The sequence below is a fragment of the Hordeum vulgare genome, chromosome 2H (genome assembly GCF_904849725.1).
Source record: "Hordeum vulgare subsp. vulgare chromosome 2H, MorexV3_pseudomolecules_assembly, whole genome shotgun sequence".
Taxonomy (NCBI): domain Eukaryota; kingdom Viridiplantae; phylum Streptophyta; class Magnoliopsida; order Poales; family Poaceae; genus Hordeum; species Hordeum vulgare.
This window is the reverse complement of record NC_058519.1, coordinates 43764730-43775193: the sequence shown is the minus strand read 5'-3', so window position 1 is coordinate 43775193 and position 10464 is coordinate 43764730.

Here is a 10464-nt window from a genome sequence, read left to right as displayed (position 1 = left end):
GAAACTGACACTGGGTGCACTGAGTTAATAGGTTAGTCCAAATATGTGTAAAATGATATAAAAGTGTAGCAAAACATATAACAATGTCATCCAAAAGATCATGGAACAAGCAAAAATTATAGATACGTTTGGGATGTATCAACATCCCCAAGCTTAATTTCTGCTCGTCCTCGAATAGATAAATGATAACACAATAATTTGTGTGGTGACATGCTAACACACATATAAGAACTTCAAAGTAAAACAAGTAAGATATGCAATTCAAGTCAAGATAATAACAAGCAAGAGTCTATATCTAGTATTGAATTTAGCAAAGTAAGAAAATAAAGGTGCAAGAGCTCTCGCTGTCCGTGACTCGAATGTCTCCAAATGGTGTTTGCGTGCAAGAAGTGAGAGATGGGTTGAGATCATAACATATTTTTTTAATTAAGAACTCAATCTACTAAACTTTCACACTTAGTCTCCTTCAGAATCTTATTTTGACTCATCCCCAGACCACTAGTGAGGCACAAGTCAAAATGATCCTCTCCCTTTCGATTTTGAGCACTCATGCAATGGATGAGCGTAAGAAATATATGTGGCACTTAGGATGGCAAATAGAATAATGATGGGGAAGAAAGACAAAAAGGGTGTGATAGGCTCACATCAATGAGGACAATCATAGGCGAGAGAAAGCCAAATGTTAGATATGATGTGAGGAATAGGGATTGCCATGTAACGGATGCACATATGAGCTAAGGTAAGCTCTCCAATGGAACTAGTGGGGGTGCATCCAACTTGTTTGCTCATGAAGACCTAGAGCTCATTTGAGGAGGCTCATCATTGGAATATGCAAACCAAGTTCTATAGTGTAAGGGTCCTCACATAGTTATGCATGAATGATAATCTATATGTAGTAACAATATAGCAATGGAGTACGAGTGTGGATCTCTCAAAAGGAATAGTAGTGTTGCCCCTTCTCTTTTTTTTTTATTTTTTTGTGGCCTCTTTGGCTCTTTCTTTTTATCTCTCATTTGTCCTCTTTGGGATCTTTTGTTTGTCCTCTTTGGGATCTTTTCCTCACTTAAGGACAACACTCTACGTTTTACAAGAATAAAAAAAAATCATCAAACTTTATAAGAAGTACTGAACATAAAGACAAGTGAAAACTATCATGATGTATGCAAATGTATGCCTCTGCCAGTGTAGCAGGATATGCAATGATACTAGCGCGTCATGTAGCAATAATTGGAGCTAGGCCCAACTATCATGCGGCTCTACGATCAAGCAAAAACATGTATGACATGAAGATCAAGTCATGAGATGGTGGATGTTGCATGACAGTGTATCTTGGAAAGTCTATTTAAATGCCTTTATATGTAGGTATGGTGGCTGTTTTGAGGAAAGATATAATGAAGCTTATGTATGACAGAGCGTATCATGTCATGGGTTTGTATGCACCGGCGGAGTTTGCACCAACTCTCAATGTGAGGCAGGGCAATGCACGGTACCGAAGAGGCTAGCAAAATATGGATGGTGGAAGTGCCAATAATCAAATACTCATATTAGTCCGAAGAACTCATACACTTGTTATCGATAATCTCTATCTAGTTAGGAAATTCACAAAGAGACAAGTACCCCGAGGAGGAGTGTTTGGGGGTTTGGTTATTGTTGGGGATATTATCTGTTGTGTGTGACCCGCCCTGGTTGGGCCGGGTCACCAAGCGGGCGACTCATCCATTGACGATTTCAGCTTTGGTCCAGTAAAGCCCACGAGCTAGATGGCGGTTCAAGATCCTCGTGGAGAGTCAATCTTTAAGAAGGTCTCTAAGTCTTAGAAGGCACGACGATTTAGAGATAGAAAGAATCATGACATGCGTAATGGCAAGGACTCTTGTAAACCCTAAGGGCTCGACCTGTATATAAAGGCGAGTCCCGGAGAAGGAGGGGGCAGGTTAGAAATCGTCGAGAGCTAGGTCAGGCGAGTTATGTCCTCCTTGTAATCGAAACATCATCAATACAACACAAAGCATAACGTAGGCTTTTACCTCCTCACGAGGGGCCGAACCTGGGTAAATCTTTGTCTCGCTCTCGTTCAACCCCTTTGAGTCGCCACCAGGGTGCGATGGCTCCAACACTAAGTCCTTTCACGAGGACATCTGCCGTGACAAAACCACGACAGTTGGCGCCCACCGTGGGGCCTACGCACAGTGGAGTTGAGTTCTCAAAGGGAGCCCTACCAGGGTCAGGGAGCTACGTGGATGGGCTTATGACTCGGAGCCGCCGCGAAAAATACTACATCAATAACTCGTTGTGGGGCCCCAAGGCGGATTCAATCGAATCCGGCTATAAAGTCCCCTTCGACAAGATCAACATCTTTGTCGGCATGGTTGGATCGCCCGCGCCTGAGTCGGACATCTCCACCGACATCGTCGGGCCGGCCAGGTATGTCCGCCCTGTTGCGACACCAAACCTAACCCGCCCGGTTTTTGTCGGCTTCACACAGGGATCTGAGGAACCAGAATGATCGATGACTCAGGAGACTACGCTGGTCAACACTGATGACGAATCATCCATGGGCGACACAGATTCAATTCAGTCTCTACATGGGGGCTGCCTCGGAGACCTGTCACTGGCAATGGATCCTGAGGTCCTCGACCGGACCCGCCGTCAGATCGCCGTGTACATGGCGGGGGCGACTCAGCCCCAGCAAAACCCTGCACGCAATGACGGGACTGGCGAAACATCCACGAGGCCAGCTGCGATCTTGGTGGACTTGACGGCGGAGATAACAAGGATCATGGCGACCCCTGTAACAGCAGAAAACCAGGGCACGATAAATGCCGAGTTGGCAAAGCTAAGAGATGGGGTGGCAAAGGCTCAGCGAGACGCTGAAGCAGAAGCCGCCAGGATCAAGACCCGACAAGCTCATATCACCGCTGAGACAGCCCACTTGAACACAGAAAACTGACGACTCGAGAGGCATCAGCGCGCATCTGACGATGTTCACCAGAGGAGGCACCAGGGACGCTTACCACTTGATATCAACCCTACCCGCCTTTTCGACACTCCACGCACCCTCGGGGTAGGAAACACTCCACGGGGAGGGCCGGGTCAGCCGCCAAACCCGCCCCTTCAGCCAACAGCTAATCGCGTTCCCCGTTTCTAGACGCCTCAGGGCCACTTTTCCAACCCCGTGGACAACGTGCTCGCCGCAACTCGCCATTTAGAATCCCTTCCAATTCATGGCAACACCCCCGACCGAAATAGAAGCAAGGAACACCATTGAGATGTTGAAGACGGTGATGGTTCAAAACACACAGTTCTCGCACAGCCTCGATCGGCTACACTCCACCCCCCAAGCAAGCCGCACCAGGAGCCAGCCAGAGGACCAGCCCGCCATAACCAGCGGACCGCGACCCCTGCCCCAGGTTAACCCGCCTGACCATCAGGACCCGCCGGGCTGGGATCACCCGGACATTCAGACCGGCCCAACACCACTTATTGGAGGCGGCAGGCAAGTAGGGGTACCATGCTTTGCCCCCGCCCTTCGCAATGAGCGGATGCCGAAAGATTTTAAAGGACCAAGGAAGGTGCCCAATTACACCCCCGACCTTGAACCGGCGTCATGGGTCAAGAGTTACGAAATCGCCATGGACATGGTCGATGTAAATGAAGCGGTCTGTGCCAGGTAGTTCACAATGATGCTCGAGGGGACGGCGCGCACTTGGTTGAAAAACCTGCCACCCAACTCCATCCAGACTTGGGCCAAGCTGAAAGAGCGTTTCATCAAAAATTTCCGGGGAACTTGCAAGCGCCTGATGACGATAGTCGATTTACAACACTGCGTTCAGCGCCCCGACGAGTCGGCTCACCACTGGACGCGGCGGGTCGCGGAAATCATCCACTCGTCGGACGGCATCACGGCGGCTCAGGCCGTGTTAATCTGGAGCAAAACTGTCACTATGAGCCCTTGGTACAGAAGCTGGGGCGACTCAAACGAAAGGTCCAGGATATGGGGGAATTGATGGACACCCTCACCAGGTACGCCGAAGCGGACGATACCAAGGATCCATGAGAGGATGGCAGCAAAGCCAACTCGCCGAGGAAAGGCGAGTCATCCAAAAATCACACCTGGCTCCAGGGACGCGCCCACCATAATCATGAGGAAACGGCAAGAGAAGGCAGCAGGAAGGGTCCACGGACTTCGTCGCCAACACCAATGCCAATAACGGCAACCAGTGCCAGAAGAAGAGGGGTTACAGTGGCAAGAAACCACGCAATTATAATGAGATACTTAAGGGCCCCTGCCCACACCATGCCATGGCAGACGGACCGGCGACTCACTCTTGGGAGGACTGTTACATGATGCTGGAATTTTGGGCAGAGGCAATCAAAAAGGGCCAAAACGGTGACCAGGGCCAACGGCAGGAACAGTTTGGTGCACCTAATCAACGTCAGAACCCGTTCAGCGGCTTACTCGAACCAGGGGTTCAGGGTGGCTCACAACCAAGTAGCGGCCACTATCCAGTGCACAACCAATAGCGGTATAACCCGCCCGGAGTGTTTCAGCAGCCACCCCCAGAGGGGGCTTCACAGGGGCAAGATGATCATGGCGGGTTCCAGAAAAATCCCAAACAATTAAGCAGCGGGCAATACCACGTGTTCACCACCAATGCCTGCAAGCGAGATAAGAAGGTGAAGCACCGAACGTACAGTGTATCTGAGCCGGCGCTCCCCAGGTACCTTCACTGGTCCGAGCAGACTATCTCGTGGAGTAGGGAGGATCACCCGCCCAGAATTGACAACCCCGGCGACTTAGCATTGGTCGTGGCTCCTCAAGTCGGAGGATATACCCTATCGAAGGTGCTTATGGATGGTGGTAGCAGCATCAACATATTATACTTCGACACCTTTCGAAGGATGAACCTGCTGGAGAAAGACTTAATGCCGTCAACCACGGTATTCCATGGAATCGTCCTAGGTAAATTGGCATACCCCATTGGCCGGGTCAAACTCACAGTGGCGTTTGGAACAGCGTCCAATTATAGGAGCGAGTCGCTTATATTTGAGGTGGTCAAGTTAAAGAGCCCTTACCATGCGCTGTTTGGACGACCGGCTTACGCCCATTTCATGGCTCACCCTTGCTATGTTTACCTTAAACTCAAGATGCATGGTCCTAAGGGAACCATCACAGTTGATGGTGACACGAGGATAGCAAGAGAGTGTGAGGAAGGAGATGCGGCTTACGCAGAGGTCGCTTGTGCTGCAGAAGAGCTCAAGTATCACCAGGCCAATGTTGATCCCGCAGATATGTCACCCCTCAAGAAGCCAAGAACAGACGCTGAGCCGCCCCTCAAGTTCAAACCAATGGATGACACTAAGATGGTGGATTTCGTTCCTGGCGACTCATCCAAGCAGTTTACTATCGGGGCGGATCTGGATCCCAAATAGGAAAGCGCGCTCATCAAATTCATCTGTGAGACTCGGGACATCTTCGCATGGAAACCTTCTGACATGCCTGGCGTACCGAGAGAATTCGCTGAGCACCATCTTAATGTTGACCCAAAAGCAAAGCCGATTCAGCAATATCTTCATATGTTCAATGAGGAACGACGCAAGGCAATTGGGGAAGAAGTCGCCCGTCTTTTGGCCGCCGGATTCATCGTAGAGGTCTTCCACCCCAAGTGGTTGGCTAACCTGGTCCTGGTGCTCAAAAAGAACGACACCTTCCGCATGTGCATTGACTACATAGACCTTAACAGAGCTTGTCCAAAGGACCCTTTCGCCCTTCCCCGCATCGATCAAATCATTGATTTGGTAGCAGGCTGCGAGCGTCTGTGTTTCCTGGACGCTTATTCCGGATATCACCAAATCAAGATGGTTGTGGAAGATCAGGAGAAGACAACTTTTATAACTCCATTTGGGGCCTTTTGTTATGTGTCCATGCCGTTCGGGCTCAAGAGCGCCGGGGCGACTTATCAGCGCTGCATCCAAAATTGTCTTTGTGGCCAAATCAGATGCAACGTCCACGCTTATGTTGATGACATTGTGGTTAAAACTCGTAGGAGGGAGACGCTCTTGGAAGATCTAAAGGAAACCTTTGATAACCTGCGGGTATATCAAATGAAGCTTAATCCCACCAAATGTGTCTTCGGCATTCCCGCGGGAAAGTTGTTGGGTTTCTTGGTGTCCGAGCGCGGCATCGAGGCCAACCCGGACAAAATTGAGGCAGTTACTTCGCTTGAGAAACTAACAAATATCAATCAAGTTCAACGCATGGCGGGTCGAATCGCGGCTTTAAGTTGCTTCATAAGCCGCCTGGGGGAGAAAGTTATTCCCCTCTATCAGTTGCTTAAGAAATCTGACCGTTTTGTTTGGACAGATGAGGCCAATGAAGCTTTTGAAGCCGTGAAGCAGCAGCTGGTCAACCCGCCAATTTTGGCCGCCCCGACTGAAAAAGAACCTATGCTTCTGTACATCGCGGCGAACTCCAAGGCGGTGAGCATGGCAGTAGCTATCGAACGGAAGGAAGAAGGAAAGGAATATCCGCTACAACGCCCGGTGTACTTCATTAGCGAGGTGTTAACCCTCTCCAAACAACGTTACCCGCACTGGCAGAAGCTGGTCTATGGGGTCTTTATGGCGAGTCGAAAACTCAAACACTATTTCCAAGAGCATCCCATCACGATGGTTAGCTCTGCTCCTCTTGGGGATATCATCCAAAACCGAGAAGTGACAGGGCAAATCGCCAAATGGGCAATCGAACTTGGGCCGCACCACGTTCGGTACACCCCTCGCACGACCATCAAATCCTACGCATTGGTTGACTTCGTCAATGATTGGACCGAATTGCAGATTCCGGAAGACAGGTCTGACCTCACATACTGGACTATTTACTTCGATGGGTCTAGGCAATTGGAAGGCTCGGGGGCTGGCGTGGTGTTGATTTCACCCCAGGGAGACAAATCATGTTATGTTCTCCGACTCATGTTCGCATGCACCAACAACGCTGCAGAATATGAAGCCTTGCTTCATGGTTTGCGACTCGCCAAGGACATGAACCTCACGCGTGTCAGATGTCTTGGCGATTCTGATCTGGTGGCTCAACAAGTTTCAGGTACTTGGGATTCTCGGTACCCCATGATGGCGGCTTACAGAAGGGCTGTGTTTGATGTGGCGGGTCATTTCCATGGCTATCAAGTTGATCATATCGACTGGCGACTTAACGAAGCAGCTGACGCCCTTTCACGTCTCGGTTCACAACGTAAGCCGGTTCCTCCCAATGTTTTTCTGGATATTTTGCATAATCCTTCCGTGAGGTTGCCCTCAGAAGAGGAGTTGGCAATACCAGACCCTAAGTCCCAGTTTGTGGCGGCTCTTCATGTTACGCCGGATTGGGTTCTTCCTTATTTGGCATATCTTGCACGAGGCGAGTTACCTTCGGATGAGGTGTTGGCTCGCCAAATCGTTCGTTGGAGCAAATCTATGGTCATCATCAACGGCGAATTATATAAGCGAAGCACTTCTGGGGTATTGCAACGATGCATTTCTTCCGAAGAAGGGTGCGTAATTTTGAACGACATCCATGCCGGATATTGTGGGCATCATGCCGGGTCACGTTCCCTGGTCTCAAAGGCGTTCCGTCACGGATTCTTTTGGTTGACGGCTCACGCAGACGCAGAAGAGATAGTTCGTCGATATGATGGATGTCAGCGTTACGGACGACAGGCTCATGTGCCGGCTCAAGAACTAAGGATGATACCTATTACTTGGCCTTTTGCGGTCTGGGGGCTGGACATGGTGGGCCCCTTTAAGATGTCATCCAACAAAAAAACTCATCTACTGGTGGCGGTTGATAAATTCACCAAGTGGGTCGAAGCAAAACCTATTGGCGCTTGCGATGCAGAAACGGCAGTCAAGTTCTTGAAAAAGCTGATCTTCCGGTTCGGATATCCACACAGCATCATCACTGATAATGGTACCAATCTATCACAAGGAGCGATGTAGGAGTTTTGCCACCGTGAGCACATTCGGCTTGATGTATCTGCGGTTGCTCATCCACAATCTAATGGGCAAGCAGAACGGGCGAATCAGGAAGTTTTGCGAGGAATCAAGCCCCGACTTATGGTTCCCCTGGAGCGCACCCCAGGGTGTTGGGTTGAGGAGTTGCCTTCAGTATTGTGGAGCATCCGAACCACCCCAAACCATTCTACGGGTTTTACTCCTTTTTTCCTGGTATACGGAGCAGAAGCCATTCTTCCCAGTGACATTAGGCATGACTCGCCCAGAGTTGGTGCTTATGTGGAACAGGACAACGAGTTGGCGCGTCAAGATTCTTTGGACGCTTTGGAGGAAGCACGCGACTTGGCTGCCGCCCTATCAACTATTTATCAGCAGGACTTGCGGCGTTACCATAGCCGCCGGGTCAAGAGCCGAACTTTTCAGGAGGGCGACTTAGTGCTTCGATTGATCCAAGATCGCACTGGTATGCATAAGTTATCACCACCATGGGAAGGATCGTTCGTCGTCAGCAAAAGCCTTCGCAACGGGTCATACTATCTCGTGGATCTTCGGCCTGATCGGCCAACCATGGAGGCTGAGTCAACCTGCCCCTGGAACATAGCCCACTTGCGGCCTTATTACACTTGAGCTATTGGCTCTGTTTTTTCTTCTCTTGAAAATTGTAAGTCTTTCATTTTTATCAAGCAATAAAGTTGATGCCCATGAATTCTGGGGCTTTCCTGCTACTTCATCTTATTGAAAGCATGGATTTTTATTGCTCTTCGACAAGTCGCCCAAGCATGGACGCTATCCATACCAGAGAGCATAAGTCGCCATGCTGCACTTATTACAACACTGGGTATCGATAAGCCAAAGAGGATCAAGTCGCTACAAGCGCACGATCCAAACATATGCGCCTTATATGATTCTGTGGATTAGGCCGGCTTACTTGGGGGCTATTTGCTCCCAAGTCATTTTGTGGTAAGAGCGTATATGCTTCTACAATCCTATGACCGGTATTTCCCCTAATCATAGGTCACTTGGGGGCTTCCTCTCATTGAGATCAGCCTTACTACCCATTTGGCTTGCGAAAAATTACCGCATTACAAATGGTTATACTGGACTGTGTGTTGGCCGAATTGCCATATGGACCCATGAACTCTTGGCGAGTTACTCCACTTTATGGACCCTGAACTCACCTTGGTTAAAACATGCATGGTACCGGCTGGCGCCCCACATGGAGAATAAAGAAACCATTGGTTCATTGAACCTACTTCACTGAAGCCTGACTCGTGCCTCATCAGCCGGTCTAAATACTTGAGCTTTTTTACACAAAAAGTCTCCCTCGGGTAGCACTTGAGTTTATCTAACTCGTCCTATCCTGTCGCGACTTGAGCGAGCCAACGAAATTCTTACTTTCACCTTCCTGGCACTGCCACAAGGTTTTGCAAATTTTTACGACTCGCCGGATCTTTTTGATCAGTTTTTTCTGCACATAATTTGCCGGAACATCTTGAGTCGGTTATCATTTATTATCATCCATTACTCACTGAGGTGGTTTGATGTATGTTTTTAGCCTAACAGATTGATGATCAAAATCTCTACTGACATGGCGGGTCAAGCATCATAAGGCGCCCTGAGGGCGATACAAGGATTTTAAAGAAATCGCAGAACAAGGTTGTTTCCTACAATGACCTATTACATGGCTCGGATGGCCAATTCCCTGAAGAACTACTCTGCTGGTGCCTCCGGGTCAGTTTGCTTTGAGCTCTGGCCGACTTCAAGTTGTAAGTCGCCCAACACCCAATTACATTTGGATAAGGCAGCGAATTCATCTTCATCATTCAAAAATGTCGAGAGGTCTGCCTCCAAATCAAAAGGGTTCTTGGGCCGACGTGGAGTCAAGCTGGTTGTCACAAAGGTCGGCGGATTTATTTTCTTATTCTTGTCATCATAAGCAGCTTGATACTTTGACAAATCCAAGCTTGCTGCAAGCTGAGTCGCCGCCGAACGTGATTCTTTGATAACACGCTGATAATCATCTTGAGTAAATTCTGACCCGTCGTCCTTGAGTTGGGGAAAGCCTGTTGCTAATTCTTCGAGTTTTAGCTCTGGAGCATATGCTAAGCACCGACTCAACATAGTCAGCACCCCTTTCCGGGCAGTTGATCGGGTTAGCTCACCTATTTGAGGTGGAAGGGTAGATAAGCAACCAAGCATCTTTTTGATTGATGTTATGGGTTCCTTCGCGCCCATCACTGCCTTCACTGTCAGCACGCTTCCGGTATACAGTTGCTCCGTTAATGTGTAAATCGCCTTTAACATCAAGATACAGTCATCCTGAAGGTTGGCGGCTCTCGGACCTATATAAGAGATAATGATGATCAGTAATTTCTTCATACTAAGTTTTTTTACAAAGTACAAGATCAGGGTTTGCTTCTTACCAAATATAGCATGTGCCATGTTGGAGATATGTTGCTT